General features: G+C 37.3%; 1 protein-coding gene across 1 annotated transcript in view; it reads left to right on the forward strand.

Moving 5' to 3' along the window:
- The first annotated feature begins 435 nt into the window (after positions 1–435).
- Positions 436–27,634, forward strand: part of PCDH11X (protocadherin 11 X-linked) — a 731,019-nt gene continuing 703,820 nt past the window's right edge. The window contains exon 1 of the mRNA XM_029241308.1: positions 436–810. The gene's annotated coding sequence lies outside the window, so the exon portion shown is untranslated. The remainder of the gene's footprint in view (positions 811–27,634) is intronic.

Here is a 27,634-nt window from a genome sequence, read left to right on the forward strand (position 1 = left end):
CGTAAGATAATTCGAATGAGTTCAACTTAAAGGGAAGCCTAAGAGAGCAGCGAGCGGAGGGCCGAGCGGAGGGCCGAGCGGAGCGGAATATGCCCTTGGTTTTGCTCCGCAAAGCGGGAAGCCCTAAAGCGGCGCGTTTTTCCCAGCAGCGGGTCCCGCACTCGAGGGTGCCGCCAGCGCGCTTCCTGCCGCCTTCTTGGGGCAGCGAACAGTAACTTCCTAAGCTTACCTCCATTTCTCCCCCGCCCTTCTTTCCCGGCTCCCTGTTAGCCTGGAGGGGCCGCCCCCGGAGCCGTGGGGTGCAGGGAGTGGGGACCAGAGGGGGGTACCCAGCAGTTGGTGCTGCGCCATCCCCTCCCAGCAGGCGGTCAGGACACTGGTTCACTTCTCTCCCCCGACCCGCCTTCCACTCGCTCACCCCCCTTCCTTCCCCCTTCTCCCCCTCTATCGAGTCCCTCCCACTCGCCATTGAAAAGGGCTGGCTCGGCACTGGCTCCTTGCAGTCGGCGAACTGTCAGGGCGGGAGGAGCCGTGAGCTCAAGCTGCACGCAGCGGCCCGCGCGGCAAAGCAAAAAGGCAGTTGAACAGAGTGCGCAGAGTGGCACTGGCAGCGGCGACCCAGGCAGCCCAGGCAACCCGGGCGGCCCAAACAGCCTCAAAGGAAGCCTTCGCGACTCCAACTGCTCCGCGGACTGCGAGCTGTGGCGGCAGAGCCCCGCTACAGCAGTCGCAGTCTCTGTGGGGCTAGCGGAAGCCTTTTCTCTTTTTTACTTACCACCTCATTTCTACTCTAGTGGCTTGGACAACAAGGTAAGTATCCGGTCCGGGTGCCAGAACAGAGTGCGGCGTGTGAAGCGTGAGTCCCGCACTTACTGCGCGGAGGCTTCCGGCTGCCTGCTCTTGGGGTCTTTGACTAGGACCACAGAGTTATTTTAGAGACGCTTCCTGTGTCTTCCCTTCCCCCATCTCTTCCCTGGAGATCAGAGAAAGAGCAAACCCCGGAGGTGAGTGCGGCTAGAATATCTTCTTGGCACAGCCACCAGTCGGCTTGGCTTGGTTACTTTGCAAAAACTCTCACTTCTGTCAGAAAAGTGTCCGCGCATGAATTTCCTCAACATTGGCCGTGCAAAAAGGTCTTTCACTTTAACAGATACAGCCAGCTTCTGCGAAGCTGAGAGAAACTCTTAAGATTGCGGCAGGGGCTGGGAAAAGATCACACTCCGGATTCTCGGGTTAGCCAGGCGAAGCGGTCTGAGCAGAGGGGCAAAGGCCGGAGCCCAGAGCCCGGCTCGGACTTCCAGGGCGGTCCGGCCCCGCTGCGCTCCCATCTCTGGGGTCTCCGGATCTGGATCCGTGCCAGGCTGGCTCTAATCCTTGGGAGCCCGACCCTCGGCGCAGAGAGGAGAGTGCAGCGCGCCACGGAGCGCGCAGGGTCCCCCGTGCAGTTCCGCCTGACGCTCGCCTCCCCGCCCTTCCTTCCCGCCCTACTTCTGGGGCTGTGCTCAGCCAGCACCTGCTGGATGTGGAGATGGTAGGTGTGGAAAATTCTGCCTAGCTCTAAAAAAAGGAACGTCTTATAATTGCATAGCAGAAAAACGGCATCATTTTCTCATTAAAAAAAAAAAAGACTTTCTAAGAGCGTAGCCGAACATAAAGCGGTTGCTCTTTCTGTAAAGAAATGATTTTTAATCCCTTAGTCAAAACCCGCCTACCTATCCCATAAATGAATGACGTGGACTAAGATAGGACCGAAAAACAGATTATGTGTCCACAAAGGAATTAATTTTTTAAGCGCGTAGCCATAAAACAGCCCCTTTTCGCGATAATGAATGCCTCTTAAGATAGTCATCGGAAAAGGTGACTTTTTAAAAGCTCATAGCGGCAAATGGGTCTTTTCTTTAGAGACTTGGAAGAGCGGAGCGGCAGTCTGCCCTCGGTTGGAGACACGACTTGCATGTGCGCGCTTAGCCGCAAATTGACATCCTTCCCTTGAAAAAATAAAGGTGTGTGTGTGTGTGTGTGTGTGTGTGTCACTTTCCAAGAGCGTATAGCTCCAACCACTTCCTTTTCTCCCCCAAGGAAAGACTTATAGAGCTCAACAGCAAACGGCGTCTCCGCTTTCAGAATGAATTATTCTGCGCTTCACTGCTTTGGCCTCCTTTGCGGTTTGGGGTGTGGGGCGCTGGGGCGCGCATGTGGAGTGCGTGTGCGCGCGCGTCTGCGGGCGCGCGGTCGAGTCTCCAAGCGGGGTGCCCTTCCAAAATGTTGGCTAGGGGGCTGGGAATAGAAACTTGCGCCACTGCGGCACACACCCACAAAGCAAAGACTTGAGAGAAGAGGGAGGGGCGAAGACAAAAGAATAAATAAAATTAAGCAGGGAGAACCAAACAAAAGCGAGTCCTTGCGTGGAAACATCCCAAGCTTGGGTTTAAACCCCACATAGGAGCCGTTACTGTGCGAAGGAAAGTGTGTGGAAGAAATTGTTTAAACATCGCGATAGGCGGTGAAGGGGACAGGAAATGTGGGGAGGGGGCGAGGGTGTTGACACCGCTTGCGTGCTCTTAGCGCTGCAACAAGGAAACAACCTGAGGAGCGTGCGAAGAATCCTCAACATGGAGCAAAACACCGGAGAAGGTAGCGGCGCTTTAGACTAAAGAGACTCCTCCCATCCCATGAAAGGTTAAAACAGGTGTGACTCAAGGAAAAAAAAGGGTACTTTCGGGCACCTTCTGAACTTGGGGAAGACTAAATGGAATTCCACTCTCAATCTTGTTTGAAACAATCACGGCGGGAAATCTCAGCCTTAGAGCTATCCTTTCCTGGGCGAGGGGGTGACATCTGAAAGCAAGTCGAAGTAATAGTATTTGTATGTGTTTCCCCCTTTCTTGCCTTTGTCTGGTTCGTCGGAGGAAGCGCGGACGGTGTGCGGGCGGTTCTGACGAATGAACCCAGAGATGGACGCGCTAAGGTCTAAATATACCTTCCTCCCTCCGCTAAAATAAGAATTGCCGCGCGCAGCTCACGCGGGCTGAATCCGGCCACCACCGCGCTGCGCCTGCCAAGCGGCGAGGGAGCGCCTCCGCCAGCGAGGCCCGAGAACCTCGTTCTCCAGACGCCTTCGCATGGGCAGCCCCTCCTTCTGGCAATGATGTCAGCCCCGGAGCGCCTCGGCGGGCGGAGAGGAGGCCGAGCGGCTGGTCCCGGCCTGTGCGCCGCCGCCCTCGCTTCTCTCGGCCTCCTTCCCGCGCTCTCGCTCTCGGCCCATCCATCACGCTCACTCGCTCCCCACAGGCGCGCCGAGGCGGCCGGGGCGGGGGAGGTTACTGCGGTCCCGGCCGCGGCCGGTTTTGAACCCGGAATCTGATACAGATGTAGGGTCTTCCCGCACTCCTTCCCTCCTTGTCCCTGTCCCCCACGACCCTCCCCCCCAGTCCTTCCTGTTTTCAGCTTGCACCTTCACTATTCACTATGAATCTACTTATTTAGCGGCATTCTAGAAGGCTAGTTCTTCAGATGAAATAATAGTTACCAGTGTTAAATTTCCGCTGTTTTCTCTCCTCCCTGGATTATAAGGAAGGGGGATGTGAAGACCGGTATCCTTAAAATCCTGTGGCTGTCTCTTTGCTTTCAACAGAACAAGCTCCCTAGAAGGCGAAGAGGGTCGTCTTCCCAGTGAAATGGCGAGATGTGGGAGGGGGACGATTGGAGGCGCTGGCACAGGGTGGAGAGTCCCCTTAAGTGATAAAGCTGCGCAGTCACTCCTAGAGACCGGCGCGCCAAATTGGGAAGATTCAGAAATGGGCTTTTACAAGACGGAAGCCCGCTGTGACTTCCTTTCTGAGTTTGCTCTTCTCCCTTTAAGGGAGCAACCCCCTGCTTCCCCGAATTAGAGGCTAATCCGTTTCCCCTGATTGCAGACAATTTTTTTCTTTAGCTCTGGGAGAAGGACCGCAGCGCGCAGTTGGAGAAGGTTGCACAGGGCAAGAGGGAGGGGATGAAGGCAGCGTGTGTGGAGGCGTCTGGGCCTCGGAACTGAGTTTCCTTCCCAAGGAAATTATCTTCAGAGAGGATCGCAACAAACTGCTTACCTACTGACTGTATTTTGGTTTGGAGGCAGGTAGGAGATTTGGGGGAAAGGGAGCAGGAGCAAAGAATTCTTCTGTTTTGTAAATCTGGGGTTTTGTTTTCTTCCCTTGGGTGGAAGGCTTCCCTTACATGTTATATCAGCAAAGGCAGCAAACTTAGAGTTGCTATGCGTTTGAAATACAGGAATGGGAAGGAAACTCAGACCAAGCATAAAAGCGCATTCAGTTTTTAGAGTTCAATCATTTGCTAAAGGTTGAAAGGAGACTTTTTTTTTTTAATCACCTGAATGCGATTCTGATGGATGCCCAAGCAATGTTGGGTTTTGGCAGCTGGGAGGCCTGGCAGAAGGAATTGCAGTTTTCACATTATTTCTTCTCTTTGTATTCACAACTTTATGTTCTTTGAAAGATAGAAATTCCTGATAGAGAGCTTCCAGACTGCTGGTGGCAGGAAGAAATCTGGTAAGGGATTTAGAAAGCAGAAAATTCTCCTTTTCTCTGTGCAAGCAGTCTACAACAGCCTTTAGTCAGGATTTACAAGGTTCTTGGCGAAGAGAGGGGAGGCGTGCGGACAAGGAGACTTTATATAAACCACTGGTTTAAGCTAAATTGACAAAATATGTATGGCTGCCACATTTTCTATTAGTAGGAAGGGGAATTATTCAGGGGATGAAATTTTGAAATCTGATTTTCTCCAATAATCTTGCTTCATGTATTTTAAAGGAGGGTCATCTGTTTATTTATTCACCAAAGAATCTGCAAACATTAATTAGTCACCTACTGTGCCAGACAATGTGCTAGGCTACAGGAATGCAAAAGAGAAGGGGAAAAGGTTGTTCGGGTTTCTGTGAGCCAGGAGACTTTGACAAATTTATGATACAATGTGATTAATGCTCTAATTGAACATAATGGAGGGAGGAATTAATTTTTGCTAAGAGGTTGAAAAAAGATTCATAAAGAAGGTGTCTCTCTGGCTTTGAAAAATAGGGATTCATAAGCAGTGGCTAGCCAGGAGGTAGACCTGGAGGAACCTGATACAGACTTAAGTAAGGAAAGGGCGGGTGGGGGTGAGGCTTGATGTCCCACTGTGGAGTTAGGGGGTTTGTGTGTGTATTTTGTAGGCATAGTCCACTTTGAAGATTTTTAAAGCAGATATGTTAAAAACAACAACAACAAAACAGGTGAGAAAATTAGGCAGTAGGTGGCACACAATAGAAACATTTTTGTTGTTGTCTTTAAATGTGTATTTGAATAAACTAATGCATTGGAATAGAGAGTTGAGGTAAATAAGGTAAGAAGATACTGTAACATCCAGAAAAGAGGACAAATGAATGAAGAGGGCCTAAGGTAAATCAATAAAACTAAGAATGTCATTTTGGAAAAGAGAATTTCTCTTTAGTCATAATCATCTCTATAGTTTTATCTTTAGGCTCATCTCGGCTTCCACACCCAACCTTCCAAATTCTCCATCTTCCACCATCAGAGTAAACTCCTTCAGTCACTTGCAAGCACACTTATGCCCACCGCACTTCATTTTCCACACACCTCCCTGTATCATCTCCGTGCACCATATCATCTCTCCCATCCTTACCCACTTCAGCTCTTTCTCTACCAACCATAAGAGTCCCTTAATCTTGGCTTTTTCCTCCTCTTGAGGCCCTAGCAAACACCTCTATCTCTATTCTTTTTCCTTCTCCCGTCAGTCTTCCCTCGCTGCTTCTTCCCTGCATTACCTACCTAGGTAATTTCTCCACTAATCCCCATTTTACTTCTTTCTTCCCACTAGCTACCTTGGACTCTCTTCCCCTTCAGTGACCTCAAAAATGTTTTTTTAAAAAAGGAACCACGGAACCTCTACTTTAAACTTACAGATTTTTCAAATTTTCCTCACGAGAATATTTCTTGCCGTCTGTGTATGTCTTTTGCTGTTTTATTTCAAACAAGATTTATAGTGGAATTCCTTGGATTTCTTATATTTTTTATCATGCCTGCAAATATCTGTTTTCCTTTGGTTACAGCTAGGGATTTAAATATTGTACTTTGGGGAGTATTTTCAACTTTTCTGAATTTCTCACCATACACTCCTGAAACTGTTTCTCGGCATCCCATTCTTTCTGGTGTGTCCTCTTCCCATGGGTCATTATTTCTATGTTTTCAGTGAAAGTTTCTTTCTCATTTTTATTCCCCCTCCTTTTTGCTTTGTGGAATTGTCATAGTTGCTCAAATTTAAATATTTTGAGAAGGTGTCCGCCTCAGACAGATCTCTCCTAACACACACACACACACACAAAGGACTTTAAGGCCTTTGTCAAAGCATGTTCATACAAACATACACAGTTACTATGTCAATCTTCAGAGGCAAAGGAACCCTTGCTTTGTACTGCATTTGTAGGAAGTTATTTTTGTGTGTGTGGGAAATGGGCAATTCTCAAATTGTCCGTATCTCCACATGCACTGAGGTTGGCTCAACATCACTGGGAATTGGGGAGGTAAGAAAGAGTATGCCATAAAAATAGATGATACATTCTTTCATCAATGACATATGTAAATTTTACCTTTGTGAAAAATAAAATTTATAAGTATATTTAATTGGATTGACTTTATAACATTCCAAATTACATGTCATTGTCTGAGCAGAGTTCTATTATCTGAAGACTTTATTGATCATTCAGTATCCGGAATGAAGAAAACTAGGTAAGATGCCTTGATATTCCAGACTGGCTTGCATTGTTTAAGTTAATCTAATCCTATTTGAAAAGGTGTCATTTTTCAATAGAAGTTCATCTAGAAGGCATCATCCCCAAAATGTGCTCATCTTTTGTTAAGAGAAAACATCAAATAACCTGTATGTAATGGTCCCTCAAGATTTATGCCCTGTGCAACATTAATTGTAAAACACAGGATTATCACATGGAGAAAGCTATTTTAGGGTGAAAAGTGTCTTGAGATTTGGTTACATCTGTAGAAAGACTGCATTCTCATTATCAAACAGTAAAAATAAATTGGATAAAGAGTCTTTTTCAATTACGGTTTTTGAATTAGAAGAGTGGCTTGGCAGAAATCATAAATGCTTCTATTATCTTTTACACTCTAAATATCCTCAACTGATCAAGGATTTTAAGCTGCCCTTTTAATTGACTTTAATGTGTTAAGCATCAAATCAGTATAATAAATTTTAAATCTAAGGGTGACAATGGCTATAGTTGTCATTTCCAGCCCAGATCTGAAAGAATGATTTTTTCCACCTAATCTGCTCATCTTGAATATGTAGATTTGGGAAAACAAAAAGAGGAAAGGCAAAAGAAAGAAGAGAATAAATTCTAGGAGAGGATTTTTCTCTCTCAATAAAAACTATATTAATCTTACATATCCTTTAGCATGACAATAAAACTAATTTCCTGATGGATTTTAATTAAACTATATGAAAATTCCTTTCTTTTTAAATCTTCAAGTTATTAGAATGCAAATCAAGATTGTACTGATTTTTACAATTCATTTATTGTCATATGAAATGAAAACAGAACATTAAATTTTCTGCCACCCTCTTGTTTCAATTCATTCTCCTAGTTTAATTTATACAGTATCCGGGCTTCCCTGGTGGCGCAGTGGTTGAGAGTCCGCCTGCCGATGCAGGGGACATGGGTTCGTGCCCTGGTCCGGGAAGATCCCACATGCCGTGGAGCGGCTGAGCCCATGAGCCATGGCTGCTGGGCCTGCATGTCCGGAGCCTGTGCTCCACAACGGGAGAGGCCACAGCAGTGAGAGGCCCGCATACTGAAAACAAATAAAAAATTATACAGTATCCTATATTTTATATAATTTTAAAAGTAAATATTTTAGTCTAATAAAAAACTTTGAGTAGAAAAAGAAAGCATGGTTGTACCTATTTTTTCAATGAGGAAACTGAAGGTCAGACAGGTGAAATCCTATCTCTAAGGCTTTCCAGTTAGTAAGAGGGGAAGCCTATACAGGACTTCTGACTTCCAAACCAGGGCTTTTCCCAACACCTGCCTTGCCTCGCATTTCTTTGAGTATATTTCCTCAAAGTTCTGAATATAAAAAAAAAGAAAACAAAAAAGAATGCTTCTTGGATTAAAAAATAAAAATTTCAAAGTCAAGTATATTCAAATATATCTAAATAAGTCTATCTTTTAACTGTTTACTTGTGTCATATTCTCCTCCTCTTACTAACCCTGTAAATATTATATAATAAAATAATAAGACTATTGAAATTTAACAGTACATGCTCATATATGCTCATACACTTCCTCTGTTTTATTTATAAGAATAATTCAAATTATGACCCATCATAATGACACTCCATAAACTTTAATTTTACTTAATGTGGCACATATTTAGTGTTATTGCCTAATTTGTTTTTCTTTTAAGACATCTATATTTTATATAGGATTTGTTTTAGAGAATATTTGACAATGATTTGTAAATACTGGTTTTCTTCTGATATGCCATCTTTGAAGCAAAATATCTTTGGGAATCAATTGTGTGTAGGTTTGTATCATATCAACCAAAGGACATTAAGCTCCCAATATGCAAATCATTTTCTGTTGTCTTCAGGATTATAAACTCCTTTTTCCTGTGGTTTTGGGTACAGGAAATGAGAGCAGAGGTTTATTTAAATTGTGTGAACACAAGGTATTTTATGATTTATATTTTATTAGTATCCAGAGAGTGATCTTGAGCAAATAACTTCATCTCCCTGGAATACAGTTTTCCCAAATGTAAAATGAAGAACTTTTACATTATTTCAAGGCCCTTTCCAATGAAAAAAATGTATATGATGTTTTACAGAAAGCTCTACCATGTATTCTTTCCTTGTCCCTTGGCTCTGCAGGTATTTCCAGTTTCAACACATTGATTCATTAGCCCTCAATATCTAAAAACCTATTGCTGGTCCAGCATTACAATACTTTAAATGTGGTGGTTGGACTGGGTTGAGAAAGGGGGTCCTTAAAGAAATTTAAGGCAGTATCTCCTTTGAGAAGCTTATATTCTGATTGGGCAAAAACAATAAGCAACAACAACAAAAAAGTAATATATAGTCACATTAGATTAAATTTAACAAATATCAAGTGCCAGGTGGTACATTATAATATACCAAGAATGGTCCAAGTTTCATAAACTCTGGAAGTGGAAGGGACCAGAAAGATCATTTAGTCCAACCCCTTAATTTTACAGAAAAGAAAACTAAGTCTCAGAGATGTGAAATGAGTATTAACTGGAGCTCATGTAAGGTATTGGGTGATAACATTATTTAATTTACTCTACAACGTTGCCTGTTCCCTCCTTTGCTCAAATGCAGGAATAGTTTTGTACCTTATCAGAAAGTTAAATATATCCAGGACTTGCTTGTTTAATTCTTTGGCTTTATTAAGCTGGACAATTTCCCAATCTGACTTAGGTATAGAAAATGCTATGTTTTCCACACTTTGTTTTGAGGTTAGATTATTAAAAACACGTCTATTGTGCATATGATGTTATAAAACATGCAAAATGTATCTTGACATGAAGGTAGAGTGAATAGACTAAAGCATCGATGCATTAAAGTATATAAATATTTTAACTCTTTAAAAAGGACTTGAAAAGCCCATTTACTTAATATAGCAAGAAACGTACATACCCCAAAGGATGGTTTTGTTTTTATAAATACATATTTACCTAAGGACTTTAATGTACATTTTCCTGAAGGTTTAAATATAATTTGGGAAAGATTTTAAGTGAATTTTCTAAACTTCAGTCTGCTTGTTGCATGATCTTATTGCTCATGTCGGGGGTTGTATGTGTAAGGGAATATGGGTCAGGTAAATGTAGGCAAAATGTGCCAAAGCAAAGCTTACCTTTCTCCCCTGCATAACCTTAGACTGCTTTATTATACTTTGTGGCAGAGGGGAAAGAAGGGGACAAAAAAGAAATCAAGTAGAGAACATTGCCAGAGTGTTAGGTGATAGGGCCTGGTTTTCAGTTTAGTGTGAAATATGCAACCTTTTTGAAACTGCCTAGGCTGGCTTCTCTCTCACTTCTCATATTGTATATTTGGAATATCTCAACTGTTATTTGACACTTGTTTGCTAGTTTTACTAGGATGAAATATCTTCAAAAAAAACATGGGAATACATTAAATTTTTTTAAAAAGACGCTTAAGAATGGGTAATAAACATACACGAAAACACACAAACAATAAAACTTTTACATGGAGAATTTGCTCTACCGTCATCAGGAAGGATTTCATTGTTTTTTCTGCTTACACCAGGAAAAAAATTGCTCAGTTTAAGACTGTTATTTTAGCCTTCAGTCAGGCTCCACATTTCTTACAACATCCCTTGTCCTGCAACTTTTCTTAGCTCATGAACTCGGTTTTAACATCCATGAGATAAAACACTTACGATATATGCTGGCCATTTTGTAAAGTGAATGAGTGCAAAGAAGGAGTATTTGAAGAAGGGAGTTTGAATCCATTAAATATCATATGGCTTCTGAATGACTTCGAATTGCATACAAGAGTAAACAGTTATGGGAATATAAGGCCAATGCTAAAAAATTATATAGCAGTGTAGCTGTTAACAGAATCTAAACACTTGAGAAATAGAGCCAATACACAACTTCTAATTAATCACCATCACTGCTGATGACTTGTTATTTTAAACTCCAGTTTCTAGGAAGTTATATTCTATTCCTGTGCTTCTCAAACTTTAATGTGCATACCATTCATCTGGGGAACCCCGTTAAAATGCAGATCCTGATTCAGTAGATTCTATCTGGGGCCTGAAATTCTGCATTTCTAACAAGTTCCCTGGGGATGTAGATGCTGCTGCCTTTCAAACCACACTGAAAACAAAGGGTTAATTCTTAGTCTGGTAAACAAGCATGAAAAGGTGAAGTAAGCAAAAGGTAACAGATTTTTTTTTTTTTTGGCTGCATTGGATCTCCCTTGCTGCGCGTGGGCTTTCTCTAGTTGCGGCGAGTGGGGGCTACTCTTCGTTGCAGTGTGTGGGCTTCTCATTGTCGTGGCTTCTCTTATTGCAGAGCACGGGCTCTAAGCGTACGGGCTTCAGTAGTTGCAGCACGTTGCCTCAGTAGTTGTGGCTAGAGGGTGCAGGCTTCAGTAGTTGCTGTGCGTGGGCTCAGTAGTTGTGGCTCACTGGCCCTAGAGCGCAGGCTCAGTAGTTGTGGTGCAAGGACTTAGTTGCTCCAGGGCATGTGGGATCTTCCCGGACCAGGGATTGAACCTGTGTCCCCTGCATTAGCAGGCGGATTCTTAACCACTGCGCCACCAGGGAAGTCTGGTAACAGATTTTTAAAAAAGATTCAATGTAGCTGTTTTGCAAGGGATGGAATATTTAAAAATTAAAAATGATATACAATTATTGCATTTGGGTATTAAAATTGATTTTAACCTTTGATGTAACTATATCAGTTGAAACTGTAGCTCAGAATAAAAAACAGTTGCTTGCTCATTTTATACTCAAATCTATTTTATAAGGACTATGTACATACATTTATACCATTTCAAAAAGAAAACCATTGACCACGTGGTGTCAATAGCTTACCAATATTTTAAGAACTTTTCCAACGAGATCCCAAAATTCTGAGTTTAATATGGTATAGATCTTTGAAGATATTCATTTGTGACATATTGGAAATGAACATATCAGTTAATTATTCAGATATCAGAGTAAAATGACCAATTAAATTTTCATTTACCTAGCTCGAAGACATTTTTATTTTCTTTTTAGTATCTGACATTTTTTAGGGCAACAACAACAACGATGAAAGAGACTTGGTAGAGGTTATTTTATATTTGCTATCCCCTAAAACTCCCCTCAAAGCAGGAACAAATGGTAAATTAGACATTTAGTAAATTAGACATGGTGCCTAGCTACTTTCTTTACACTTAGATTTTTATCATAGACTACAGCAGAATAGCCATTTAATCTAAGTGAAATTTTCATCATAATCCGTTTAGGAAATCTTCGTAGTTCCATTTCTTTATGCGCAGTACCTCTTGGTATGGAACCAGTGTCAAATTAAAACAAACAACATTGAAAGGAGCTATTGAAATAAGTCAAGTTGTAAGTGTTTAAACTGTGTTTGTTAGGAGGCACAGCTGTGGATCCAGCAGGGTTAGGGAAACAACTGAAAAAGTTGTCACTTCAAAGCTGGGATTCATGTCTTAATTATGGCATTGGGATTCAGCAGCTACCGCCTTTCCGGTGAAACTCTATTAGTCTTTTCTAAGCTCTGATACTTTAATAGCAACCAGTAGAGCTTGTTTGGTGTCAACTTGAGGATCCCAGTGAACTAAAGGGCCAACTGGATTGAAATGGTTTTTGTAAGTGCTAAATGAACTTGTGTGTCTGCCAAAATGCCTTGGATTTCATTACTCTTAACATTATTTAATAATGTTAAGCATTGACTGTTTCTATGTGCCTGAGGAAGCATGTATAGCAAGCAAAATACCATATATCTTTTTTTAAAGGGGGAAACTCCAGAATAGACAGAGGAGAAGAAATACAAAAAACAGAACAACAACAAAAAACCAGATGAAAAATGACAGAGCTCTTAGATTCCTATTTTCAAAGGCTAGAGATGGAAAATCGCTCTATAGAAAGTAGAGATACTACTTCTATGAAAATACACTGGTCAAGACTTGAGACAGAATGAGGAAAAATTGAGTTAATTTACAATGGCACTAAAACTCAAAAACTATATAGAATTGAATATGATGTAAAGCACTAGACAATTTCAGGATCATACAACTGTAAGAAAAAATAGGAGATAATTACTTGCACTAACCTAACAAATATTAGAAATGCTAAAAATATTAAACAATGTTGTGAATTAGAGTAATCAAATCTGACTGTATAACTTTAGGTCAGTTCTCCTTTTTCCTGTTTCAGAGGCAATATGGATACATCTTAATAGAATGTGATTTTTTAGTTTGAGGAAAATATTGTTTAACTGGACAGAATTTTAATTATAAGTCATATAATTTTAGTAAAGATTTAAAATAGGTGTCAGTGAAGATTGAACACAATCAGCCAGTAGATGATATCATATAATGTACATTAAATGTTGAAGTACTTATAATTACTAATAATATGTTAGGATTGCAAAAGTTAGTAATAGCATTACTAAGGAAATGGGTGGATTATATTCACTAGAAAAAACTAGAATTCCAAGTTAAGGTTAGGTTCCAGGATGGAGACTGACAACTCAAGGAAGCATCATCTTTCAAAGAAATGGAAGACATTCTGAGAACATAATGTTTAATATTTCCTTTGAAAATGTCCTTACACTTTATATCTTCTTTATATCATACACTAATGTTAGCAACTAAATCACTTAAGAACATGCTTTGCCAGTAACTGAAACAACTGAGTTTTGGGGGAAGAAAAAACCAAAAACCAAGTAGATTCATCATGAGTCTCTGCATTAAGTCTAAAGTAATTACCTGAAATAGTACCTCTCAGTAAGTATGAAAGGCACTACTACCAGGTTTTTAACTATGTGAATGATTACATTATCATTTTAAAACTGTTCTTTTGCACTTCAGGATTTTACAGATTTTGTCTCCTCTGAAACTCACAACAGTCCTGTGAAACAGGTACTAGACCATTTTGACATATGAGGAAAGCCACATAGACAAGTTTTTCTTTTTCCTTAAGTTCACATATCTATTGAATGTCAAAGACAGCATGATCCCTGGGACAATATTCATTCCATCAGCCAGTGTGTGTATTAAAATTTTAGGTTCAAATATGTTTAAGACTATACATCAAAGGAACAATTAACAATGTATTTATTATGTTTAATCTTTCAGGAGTTTTGGGTTTCTATTAGAAAGTTGTGGTGAGCACTCATTGAATTTTATTCAGCACAATTAGAATAATATCACTGGCCTTAGTAATTTCAAACATATAAATATGCAATGACACAATAGTCATAGTGGGCTGGGAAATAAAGGTGTGATCATATTGAACAAGAGAAGAGTACTAGGATGAATAAATCTGATAAGGCTTTTTAGGAAAAATTGAGGATTTGGTTCCAATTTAAAATAGGTTCCGGCACAAGAGCCAAGTTCCTAATAGCTTTCTTTCTGTGTGAAGATAAAAATATTTGTGAGAATAGGTCTGGAGGGAGAGTTTTTGGAAGAAAAAAGGAAAATCTATTATTGCTATGGCTTGGCTTAGATATAGAATGTTAAATCACAATCTAAGGTGTATCGCTCTAAGTCCTGGCAATCCTTGCAACCTGGAACTTTGGGAGGTTTCAGGTTTCTCATTTATTTGAATTACATTCAAGCATTTCTGTAAGATAGATTTTTGTCATAGTAGTTAACCACGTGGGGTGAATGGTTTTACCCACTGGGAGTTCACACTTCATTTTCCCTTGGAAGAACTAGATTAGTAGAAGGTATTATAAAAATATATTTTGTTGTCAGAGAAGCAAACCCTGTTTAGTTTCTTTAATGAATCTCATGAGATAATTAGTAGACTTAAAAGTATAAACGATGACACATATTCTGCCATAGTGCTACTGAATATAAAAGACAAACACTATCCTTATTGTAATGTTTCCTTAAAAACTACAGTTTCTTTACATAAAATTGATATTTTTTGGTGAATTTCTCCTGACAAAAGACTTCACATATAATCATCTAACACTCCAAATAATCCTGTGAGTTAGGTGGTGCAGACATTTTTATCCTCCTTGTCTTTCTTTTTTCTTTTCAAATGAAGAATCAACCTAGTCCAGAATTAGCTAAATGGCTTGCCTAAGACCACCGAATTAGGAGTAGCTTCAAATTCCATGAGCTTTTCACTATGCTAAATAGATTGGGTCACTGGTTGTAGATAACTTATCTTGGGAATTATGCAATGATTTAAAATTTTTAATAAAGCAAGGAAGAGAAAGGAGATGTCTCTTAGACATTTACTCTGTGTTAGGGTTAACATTTCTCTGCAGACAACAATGCAAAGGTTATGAGATAAATACTCAAGCTTGACGGAACTAGCAGTATGCTGAGGTAACTCATAACTAGCAATGTTTTGATGAAAATATACTTAATTTGTTCGCTGTTAGGATTTTCCTTCTGTTCTCATTATTAGTGCCTCCAACTAAAGAAAGAGGCACTATTTCCCATTTTAGTGAAATACATGCTCATAGACATGAAATATCCCTGAATCTCTAGTTTATTGTGTTTTTGTTTGTTTTTTGCTTAGGAAGGTCATCCTTTGGGATTTTTGGTCTTTGTGCATAACTTGCAATTTTTTCTAAAGTAACTTACTAAAACGCAAATACTGTTTAAGTGTGATCAGTTACACCTACTTAAGATTTGTTGTTTTCCAGAAGGTTCCATTTCTTTTGAAGTGACTTGCCCAAGGTCACAAAAGCTAGTTAGTGACAGTCTGGAACAGAATTTATCTCTCTCTGGACAGCTTGCTTTTCACTACATCATACAATATTACATCTTTTACCATGGTAAAGGAGCTTACGTAAATAACGCAAAATTAGATGTGTAATGATCATATAGCCTGAAATGTTCCAAAGTGCTACAACTAATTTGGTAATAGATTTGAATAGTAAATATCAAACAAGAGTGTATTAAGTAGCAAAGGTGGTGATTCTTTTTGAACAAATTAAAGATGTTAACTCATTGACAGATTTTATGAAAAAACCCTACATTTTATAAGGCAATATTACATATTTCAAATAATTTACTAACCTGAATATTAGATATATCTTGTACATGCAATTTAAAATTTGACTGAAATTTCACTATAATACTCTGCTGTATCACAACATAGATCTGTCTTGAATCTAAGAATTTTGTTTTGAAAAATACTATAAAAACAGTTCTGTAGTCATCTTAATTTTAATAGCATGTCCCTGTTACCTAGGACCCCAAAATACATTAAAGTTTTAAAGTTCCATAAACACTATGAATGATCCAATTTATTAAACTTATGTTTTGATAACTTACAGAAAATTAAATATTTTCCCTGTTTATTTTAAAGGTGTTTGCTCTCCTGCTAAAAATGTCTAACATGTTAGGCTTTTAATAGATTAATGTAGTGGAGTTGTAAACTTTTGCTTAGCGAGCACACCTTCAAAGGTCATGTTGTTTTTCAAAATATAAATTAAAGACTTTTGGTTAAATGTAAGGAAATAGTTTAAAAGCCAAAAACCTCAGTCATATTTTGCTCGAGTTATACTTGTTTGAATGAAAATTTATTTTACATAACTAAGATTATATGTTTTTTCTTTCAAAATTTAAGGAGTTTTCATTAGGAACAAGCAACTGCATTTTATCTTCCAGTTATTGGTCTACAATTTTTTTTCTTTTCTTTTTAGCAGAGCCATGTATTTTTTCTGCATAGCATAAATTCTTTTAAGAAATAATTTGAACTTAATTTGATTTCCAGAGAATATTTCTAGGTGTAGTTTTTTTAATAGCATGATTGTTTTTAACTATTATACAGATAAATTTTAAAATATTAGCTATGTGGTGAAAAAGTCAGCATAGAAGAATCTTCTCCTTTCAGAAGATACTAAAGACAAACAGGTAAAGTTGGAAACTGTTAAATGACTAAAAGGGGACAAAAATTTTCTTAGCTCTTCTAGAAAAGACTTACTTGATAAGCTGATTCTCAAAACTAACAAGTTTACAATAACTGAAAAATCCATAGTCATTTAACCGAAAATGATGGTTACAATATAAATGTACACCTATTCACAACTATTCTTTTTGCACACTTGATAATCACTACATATATTTTTGCACTATATATATATAGTTTGCACACTTGATAACCACTATATGTATATATATACATATAGATGTGTATATATGTATACACACTTAAATAAGAGAGGAGGCTTCTGATTATTTTGGCCCAACATAATCAGAAGCCTCCTCTGTTGTTTAGTAGTCTTTATCTTAAACATCTACATCTGTACCCCTGTGAGGTAGGAAGTATTCTTTCTCCATGTTATAAATATGAAAATTGAGACTTGCCCAAAGTTAAACAGACAGTAAACGACTAAGTCAGGAATCAACTTCAGATATTTTTTACTTCGCAGCCCAGACTTAACTACAATGACAAATAGAAGTTTATTTTTGTCTACATTTAAAATTTTTTTATTTTATATTGGAGTATAGTTGATTAACAATGTCATGTTAGTTTTAGGTGTACAGCAGAGTGATTCAGTTACACATATACATGTATCTATTCTTTTTCAAATTATTTTCCCATTTTGGTTTTTACAGAATATTGATCAGTATTGTGTATTGTCTACATTTTTGAAATTCCATTTAACTACATTAATAATGACTATGTACATGGATATTTTATTTTTATTTCTCTTTAGACATGTTTCAAATTATATTCATTTCTCAGCTTTATTAACTGTATTAGAGCTGTAGAATAGCATGCCTTGAGGAAACAAAAACTACATCAGTTAAAGTAAATAGTAAGGTTGTTTTTTTTCCTTCTGGACATCTTAATTTTAGGAGAAATATTTAATCTATAAAATCACCCGTGATTAACAACTCAGTTACAGCCTGGAAGATGCAGGCACACACTTTACTGATCTAATTTAAAACCTAGACTTTATCCTTTGATAATCACATTTTTTGTTGTAGATTTTATAATCAATTTCAGCAAATTAAAATTATAGATGGCTTATGATCTTTCTCATCAAAGACTGTTGCATTTTAATTTCATTTGTATTAGAAATTTGACAGGTTTGATCTAGAGGCATGTAGCAATTTTTATTTTTAATGCATTTGCTTGGACAATCCCAAGTTAAAATAATAGCTTTCAGTTCTAGTCTCTGTTCAGAAATCCTTATACATAACTCTAGGATAAATACTAGAAGAATAAAATGTCTCACAGCATTAAACAACTAAATCACTAACATTCTCTTGAACCACAAAGGGAGGATTGAACTTACAATTAATCTGCATAGTATCACATCTAGTTGAATCAATGAATTATTTTAACTGATTTTTTCAAATTAACTGTTAGTTTTATTTTTATGTAGACATTAGACTATTGTCCAAATAACTGAGCTTGTATTTCTACTTCAGACAAGCACAGTACAGCAATTCCTTATTCTTTAATCACATCCTTAGGGCTTATCAGCCAGGATGGAAAAACAGTGAGTCAAGGTTATTGATCAAAGATCAGTCAAAAGTTAAAATATCTTGTCTTTGATATTTTTAAAATAATTAACATTATTGTCATGCAATAGTGATGCAAATGCAGTGCAAATATAGAACATAGATGAACACACATGCCTCTGCTTGATAAGTACAAACAAGAAGCTTAATATGGTGGAATTTTGACTAAGTAGATTCTCATTCTAGTAGGCACACATTATGCATTTTTAAATTATAGTGATATTTTGGGAATTCCCTGGCTGTCCAGTGGTTAGGATTCTGCGCTTTCACTGCCGAGGGCTGGGGTTCGATCCTTGGCTGGGGAACTAAGATCCCACAAGCCGTGTGGCACAGCCCTAAGAAAAATAATATAGTGATATTTTTAAATCTTGAAGAAAATAGAATCACTTTTCTAAAATACAAGTACACATACATACACGCACACCCCTTTTAAAATTTGTGATACATGGTGGCCTTCAAATTAGATATAAACAAGTATACATTTATATTTAATAACGCTTAACAATTGTATTTCTCTGAGTAATATTCAGTGCCACTTTGTTACTTAAGAATTCTAGTGTTCACAGAAAATAACCTATTCTGTAGAACTTAGGTTGTCGTCCTGATATTAGGATATGTTACCACCAGATAGCAGTGTTGTTGAATAATTTAGTTCTTGTTTGGTAGGTGTTTCAATCAGACATGGATTTTTTCTTCTTGTAATATACAGAATATCTGAAATTGTACACAAATCACAATTACATACATATTCAAAACATTTTGAAAAATAAATATTTGGGCCCAGCTCATTGTAGTTATCTTATCTTATATCAACAATTAATACTTATTCAAACCCTACTCTTATCCAGAGACTTTGATTAGCTTATTTCCGACTTACTCCATATTTTGTAATATTTTCCTGAACTATTTTGTTTTGAAAAAATATCTTAGATACCTGGAAATTTAAGATAGAAATTTTAGAAGAATATTCTACAAAGTTAGAGATTTGAACTAAACCCATCATCTCTTAGACACAAATTATTGTACTGCTGATGGATTTTTAAAAGAAATACCTGCAACTGAAATTTCTATCATCTTTCAGTTAAATAATAAATCATAAACATATGTGGTTCTGTTAAGAAAGTGACTCCATTTCTATTGAGACATTGTGCTAGGTTCTTTGTTATGAGGAGTCAAACACTTAATTTTTTTGATATAGTGTGATAAGTGATATAAATGAACTTAATAAGCTTTTTAAAGATTCACAAAAGAAGATAGATTTCTTCCGATTCACTTGATTTACTATGAATTTCTGTATAACTACCCAAATAGTTTCCTGGTTGTGAAATAAAATGAATGGCCATTGAACATTTTTTTTGAGAGACTGTACAAATAAGTCATGAGACATGAAAAATATTGTATCACTCAGAAGAACAGAACTGAAAGATAGGAAGGTTTAAATATTTTAAATGTTATACATTTGTATTCATAAGGGACCACAAACACTGAACACTGATATGTTCTATATAAGTTTTTAAAATTAGGTGTTACACATAACCTTATAAAACCAGATGAGATGGTAGATAACTAAGTTGTATATTTTCTAAATATTATTAAAAGTGCATTTATAGAATTTTGATACATATATTATTCATATATTAGACATTAGTATTTATGGAGAGACTTTTGTGGATAAAAATGCCATATATTCTTGCTTAGACAAATGGTATATACTTATTAGACACTAGCAGCACTTTAACCCCTTAGTAACAGGCACAAACACATTCCACATCAGAGAAAGTTGCCAAGTTCACACAGTAGAAAGACTGACCTGATACCTCATTAAGGTTTTTGCCCAGCACTCATACTCTTCCACTTACCACCCCCTTATCTTTTCCTTCTACTATGTTTCTCCTTTTTCCACTGAATTTTCACCCCCTTTCTTTATAAAGTGAATTGTTGAAAGATTAAATATTTTACTACAAGTCACACTATTTTCTATTTCTATTCTTCTACATATGTGCATCTATGCCAAAAAGAAAGTTTGAAAATTCATTTTATTATCGTGTTTTTAAATTATCCCTTTTTCTAAAAATAAAAACAAAATTTACAATTAAGAATATGTTCTTGGGCTGTTTAAGGCAAATATTTGCCCTCTGCTCTGAATTTGGCCCCTAGCTTGCTCTCGGTAGTCTGGAGATGTGCAATAAAGGAACATATGCCCAGGAGAATCAAGCTTTGATTAATATATCTAAATGTTGCCTGATAAAAACAAACATATAAGAAATAAATAGAAAATATGAACAGACCAATCAGAAGCACTGAAATTGAAACTGTAATTAAAAATCTTCCAACAAACAAAAGCCCAGGACCAGATGGCTTCACAGGCGACTTCTATCAAACATTTAGAGAAGAGCTAACACCTATACTTCTCAAACTCTTCCAAAATATAGCAGAGGGAGGAACACTCCCAAACTCATTCTACGAGGCCACCATCACCCTGATACCAAAACCAGGCAAAGATGTCACAAAGAAAGAAAACTACAGGCCAATATCACTGATGAACATAGATGCAAAAATCCTTAACAAAATACTAGCAAACAGAGTCCAACAGCACATTAAAAGGATCATACACCATGATCAAGTGGGCTTTATGCCAGGAATGCAAGGATTCTTCAATATACATAAATCAATCAATGTGATAGACCATATTAACAATTTCAAGGAAAAAAAATATGATCATCTCAATAGATGCAGAGAAAGCTTTCAACAAAATTCAACACCCATTTATGATAAAAACCCTCCAGAAAGTAGGCATAGAGGGAACTTACCTCAACATAACAAAGGCCATATATGACAAACCCATAGCCAACATCGTTCTCAATGGTGAAAAACTGAAACCATTTCCACTAAGATGAGGAGCAAAACAAGGTTGCCCACTCTCACCACTATTATTCAACATAGTTTTGGTAGTTTTAGCCACAGCAATCAGAGAAGTAAAAGAAGTAAAAGGAATCCAAATCGGAAAAGAAGAAGTAAAGCTTTCACTGTTTGCAGATGACATGATACTGTACATAGAGAATCCTAAAGATGCTACCAGAAAACTGCTAGAGCTAATCAATGAATTTGGTAAAGCAGCAAGATAAAAAAATTAATGTACGGAAATCTCTTGCACTCCTTGCACTAATGATGAAAAATCTGAAAGTGAAATTAAGAAAACACTCCCATTTACCATTGCAACAAAAAGAATAAAATATCTAGGAATAAACTTACCTAAGGAGACAAAAGACCTGTATGCAGAAAATTATAAGACACTGATGAAAGAAATTAAAGATGATACAAATAGATGGAGAGATTTACCATGTTCTTGGATTGGAAGAATCAACATTGTGAAAATGACTCTACTACCCAAAGCAATCTACAGATTCAATGCAATCCCTATCAAACTACCACTGGCATTTTTCACAGAACTAGAATAAAATATTTCACAATTTGCATGGAAACACAAAAGACCTCGAATAGCCAAAGCAATCTTGAGAAAGAAAAATGGAGCTGGAGGAATCAGGCCCCTGGACTTCAGACTATACTACAAACATACAGTAATCAAGACATTATGGTACTGGCACAAAAACAGAAATATAGATCAATGGAACAGGATAGAAAACCCAGAGATAAACCTACGCACATATGGTCACCTTATCCTTGATAAAGGAGGCAAGAATATGCAGTGGAGAAAAGGCAGCCTCTTCAATTAGTGGTGCTGGGAAAACTGGACAGCTACATGTAAAAGAATGAAATTAGAACACTCCCTAACACCATACACAAAAATAAACTCAAAATGGACTAAAGACCTAAATGTAAGGCTAGACACTATCAGACTCTTAGAGGAAAACATCGGCTGAACACTCTATGACATAAATCACAGCAAGATCCTTTTTGACCCACCTCCTAGAGAAACGGAAATAAAAACAAAAATAAACAAATGGGACCTAATGAAACTTTGCACAGCAAAGGAAACTATAAACAAGATGAAAAGAAAACCCTCAGAATGGGAGAAAATTTTTGTAAATGAAGCAACTGACAAAGGATTAATCTCCAAAATTTACAAGCAGCTCATGCAGCTCAATATCGAAAAAACAAACAGCCCAATCCAAAAATGGGCAGAAGACCTAAAAAGACATTTCTCCAAAAAAGTTACACAGATTGCCAACAAGCACATGAAAGAATGCTCAACACCATTAATCATTAGAGAAATGCAAATCAAAACTACAATGAGATATCATCTCACACTGGTCAGAATGGCCATCATCAAAAAATCTACAAACAATAAATGCTGGAGAGGGTGTGGAGAAAAGGGAACCCTCTTGCACTGTTGGTGGGAATGTAAATTGATATAACCACTATGGAGAACAGTATGGAGGTTCCTGAAAAAATTAAAAATAGAACTACCATACAACCTAGCAATCCCACTACTGGGCATATACCCTGAGAAAACCATAATTCAAAAAGAGTCATGTACCACAATATTCATTGCAGCTCTATTTACAATAGTCAGGATATGGAAGCAACCTGAGTGTCCATCATCAGATGAATGGATAAAGAAGATGTGGCACATATATACAGTGTAATATTACTCAGCCATTAAAAGGAACAAAATTGAGTTATTTGTAGTGAGGTGGATAGACCTAGAGTCTGTCATACAGAGTGAAATAAGTCAGAAAGAGAAAAACAAATACCGTATGCTAACATATTTATATGGAATCTAAAAAACAAACAAACCAAAATGGTCATGAAGAACCTAGGAGCAAGACGGGAATAAAGACGCAGGCCTACTGGAGAATGGACTTGAGGATACGTGAAGAGGGAAGGGTAAGATGGGACAAAGTGAGAGAGTGGCATGGACATATGAACACTACCAAATGTACAGTAGATAGCTAGTGGGAAGCAGCCGCATAGCACAGGGAGATCAGCTCGGTGCTTTGTGACCACCTAGAAGGGTGGGATAGGGAGGGTGGGAAGGAGGGAGATGCAAGAGGGAAGATATATGGGGATATATGTATATGTATAACTGATTCACTTTGTTATAAAGCAGAAACTAACACACCATTTTAAAGCAGTTATACTCCAATAAAGATGTTGAAAAAAACCAACAAACATATAAATATATAGATATATTTTGTCTAGCATTTTGAACAAAGGTGATATGAGATGGATAACTTTGCTGTAATTAAAATGATTCTCTATGAGAAGCATTATATTAATGTACCTATTTGTTTTTCATCTAGGATATGATGCAGCAATAGCTTTCTTTTAAAAACTAAGACCCTTTCTGCTGCTATCCACTAACACTTGAAAAACCAGCAAAACCAAAACCAAACTAATCCTATCATAATACTTTCAGTTCATCATTCAATTTAAGGCCTGTGATAGCTTATATTTAACTTTTAGGAATATTTAGTTTAAGCTTTAAAAGTTTTTCATTCTTTTTGTAAAAAAACATACAAATTTTTTTTTAAGTTAATTATCCCATCTGGGCTTAAAATAAGGTGATTTTAATAGATAGAGTTGTTACTTATTCAGCTCAGAAGAATTTAAAACAAATAACAGGGTTTTAAAGAGAATCATTTATATCTTTTTTTGTCACTATATAAAAGGCTCTTGAGCTCCAAGAGGAGGGCTACTTCTTTATTATTTTTTTTTTGCATCATTAACATTTTTTTTTGCATCATTTTATTTTGTTTAATTTTTAACATCTTTATTGGGTATAATTGCTTTACAATGTTGTGTTAGTTTCTCAGGGCTACTTCATTTTAAAATTATTAACAAAAGCTAAGATGGGCTGCATTTTGTGTCTGAATAACAAATTTCTTCAACATAAACTGATTGAAAAGCATTTGCATAGAAATAGTAGATTTACCCTTGATTTTTTTCAAAGGGAAGGAAATAGTCAAGCATGATTTCCAGAACGAAATAAAGAAACTTTTCTTTCATTAGTGAAAGTCACATTTTACTTTCACTTGGAGTGATATAAATATTGTAAAACTTTATCTACAAAGGCAATTCATATAGGAAAAATACATATTTTAAAAATAGAAATATTTTATCATTAAATAAAACTAAAATTATATGTGCTAGCAGGGTAATATATAACATTAAATATCAATTATTTGTTTTGCAAAAGACTTTGTAAATAGTGTAAATAGATTGGTCATAGACTCCTTAAATAACAGGGTCCAGACTCTATTAAAAATGGCATTTGTTACTCACATGTAACATGTATGACTAAGAGTTATGTTTAGAAGAGAATATAAGTGAAAGATGCTTAGTAGATACAAGAATCTGGGAGGCCAAAATCTGTTAACGAACTTTATTTTAATTAAACAATAAAATGCTGACAGATTTGTAAAGACATTGGTACAGTAGCAATGTGCTTTCTTTTTTTTTTTTTAATTTTATTTATTTTTTGTCTGCACTGGGTCTCCGTTGCTGCACGTGGGCTTTCTCTAGTTGCAGCGAGCAGGGACTACACTTCCTTGCGGTGCACAGGCTTCTCATTGTGGTGGCTTCTCTTGTTGTGGAGCACGGACTCGAGGGGCTCAGGATTCAGTAGTTGCATCATGTGGGCTCAGTAGTTGCCGCACACGGGCCCAAGAGCGTGCGGGCTTCAGTAGTTGAGGCGCGTGGGCTCTAGGGCAGGCGCTCTCTAGAGCGCAGGCTCAGTAGTTGTGGCACATGGGCTTGGTTGCTCCACAGCATGTGGGATCTTCCTGGACCAGGGATCGAACTCGTGTCCCCTGCATTCCAGGTGGATTCTTAACCACTGCACAATCAGGGAAGTCCCCAACAATGTGCGTTCTTTAAGAAGTGGTTACTAGAGAAAATACTTGACTGAGGGAATTCAGAAAACTGGTCTTCCTGCAAGTGGGGAAGATATTCTTCCTGTCCTTTATAGTTTTGTGTATAAAGGACAATAATACACATGCAAATGTTATCCCTGCATGCATATATTGGAAGAGATAGAGTGCACAATATGTCTACCCAAGTTGTTATTGACAAACTGTCTTCCATCTTAGAGGAAATCTATCAAATTAAATACAGGTGATTTTCTTTATTTTCTTCCAGCTTGTCTTTGTATTGCCTTTGTTACCTTTTCATTACAGTTACTTGTGCTGATGCCATATATTGCACTTTGCTTGGATTCAAATAATTCTGCTGACTAAAACTCATCTTTTTGGATCCATTTTATTTCCTGCTTCTCACCACAACACCTTTTTTTTTTTTTTTACGGTACACAGGCCTCCCACAGCTGTGGCCTCCCCCACCGCAGAGCACAGGCTCCAGACGCACAGGTCCAGTGGCCATGGCCCACGGGCCCAGCCGCTCCGCGGCATGCGGGATCCTCCCGCACTGGGGCACGAATCCGCGTCCCCCGCATCGGTAGGCAGACTCCCAACAACTACACCACCAGGGAAGCCCCACAACACCTTTCATATTGTCTGCCATGCCTCTATCAACTCAAATAAGCCATTTCTCTTTACTTATTTAAGCACCTGCTGCTCACTCCACATCAAAGTTACGTTATTAAGAGGTCCACACATTCTGATAATTTCCACTTATTTATTAATGTCCACCTGAATAAGTTTTTTCTGCACACCCAGCTTGCATATTCCCCAGATACTTGGATTTAATCTTTTCTTACTGACACAGTAATTTATACAGAGGATTGAATATTAGTGGAAAGTCTGGCTAAATACCTAGACAGAATATATGAAGTAGAACCATATGAAATTGCTATTTTTTAGGTTAAAATTGATTATCAGCACTTTCATATGGTTCAACCTAATAATCAAAGGCCACAGTCCAGAAGATTTACTGAAAGGGAGAAATCATAGCTTTATTGTTAACTCCAAAATTATGTTGTCAGTGGAGATATTTCCTGTATATAATCCTCAGATATGCAGATTTGTCAAGATCATTACATAAGGCTTAAGTAAAAATTACTGCTGGAGAAATCTTTATGAATAATGCATATTTTAGGAGAAAGTGAGATTTGTAAAGTTGGGACTTCTGATCTAATTTTCACATGAGTTCCCAAAAATGAAACATAGTTCCATTTAATGTCCTTAGTGCAAATTATCCAATTATTACAACATAAATTTCAATGAGTTGTAGCATGAAGCAAATCTATTTTCCAATTCAATTACTTATTGAATGAGTAGACATTTTTCTAATGAGAAGATTGCATTTGGATCAAATGATAGTATTTAGTTCTTTTAACAGATTTATAGTGTTTTTACTTTAATAAAGATTATAGAAACACATGGAATGAGACCTCCATATATTTGTTTATCCTATTACCAGAAAGTTGAGAAAATTTGACTCCCAAGGAAAAGTTAAATGAACAAAATCATTTGCCATCAAGTACCTTTCCCATTTTTCCTAAAGTTATATTTTCATACAGATCAACTCTTTAATGGGTGAGCCCTTTGATAATCTTGATCTAGATTCTAATTCCAAGACATTGCTAGCTTTTTTTGTTTTATCATAGGTGAACACATAAACATTTTGTCATGTATAAAGTCTGTTTAGTAGTTAAGTAGAGCCTGAGCTTTGGAGTCAGATAAATATGCTTTCAGACTGTAGCTACATACCTTAATAGCTCTGAGACCTTGGACAAGTTACTTAAGCTCTTACCTTGTGTCCTCATATGTAAATAGAAGTGACAATAACAGTACATATATTATAGGACTGTTGTATTAAATGTACTTAGCATAGTGCTTGGCCTGGAAGAAGTACTCAATAAAATGGTAACTACTATTATTTTAATAATTGATTATATACATTAGAAGTTATATTAAGATGAATGCATCAACTGTTGAATGTATCAAGGTATTTGTCACCATAATAATTTTCAGAAATATGGATCTTTATTTCCTTTATATTTTAACAGGATTATGACTTGCAAGAATTTACCAGCATGTAAATAATCCTGGAAAGAGGAGTTCAATAGCCTGAGTGGAGGACTATCCAATTTCCTAGATTTAAAAAAATCACGTATTGATAGTGTGATTACCGATAAATTTCTATTTGCTAAATAGTGGAAATTTTAGACTTCGTGAATTAGCTGCAGTGCTGGTAATAGAAGTCAATACAAATAAAGAATATTCTTTCTTTACAGCTTAAGCAATGTTAATGTGATACGATCTCCCTTTTTACCAAATGCAAGTCTTTTCATACTCTTAGTAAGATTAATCCCAATTCTTTTGGAAAATTCCTCAGAATTGTTTTAAAAGGTATTATATCATTAAAGTTGCCACTTTAATTTGGATTTTCGTGGTGATTCCAAATATTGTTTATCTAGAAGAAT

This window comes from Monodon monoceros, unplaced genomic scaffold, assembly GCF_005190385.1.
Source record: "Monodon monoceros isolate NGI ecotype Baffin Bay Population unplaced genomic scaffold, NGI_Narwhal_1 Super_Scaffold_22, whole genome shotgun sequence".
In the NCBI taxonomy this organism is placed as follows: Eukaryota; Metazoa; Chordata; class Mammalia; order Artiodactyla; family Monodontidae; genus Monodon; species Monodon monoceros.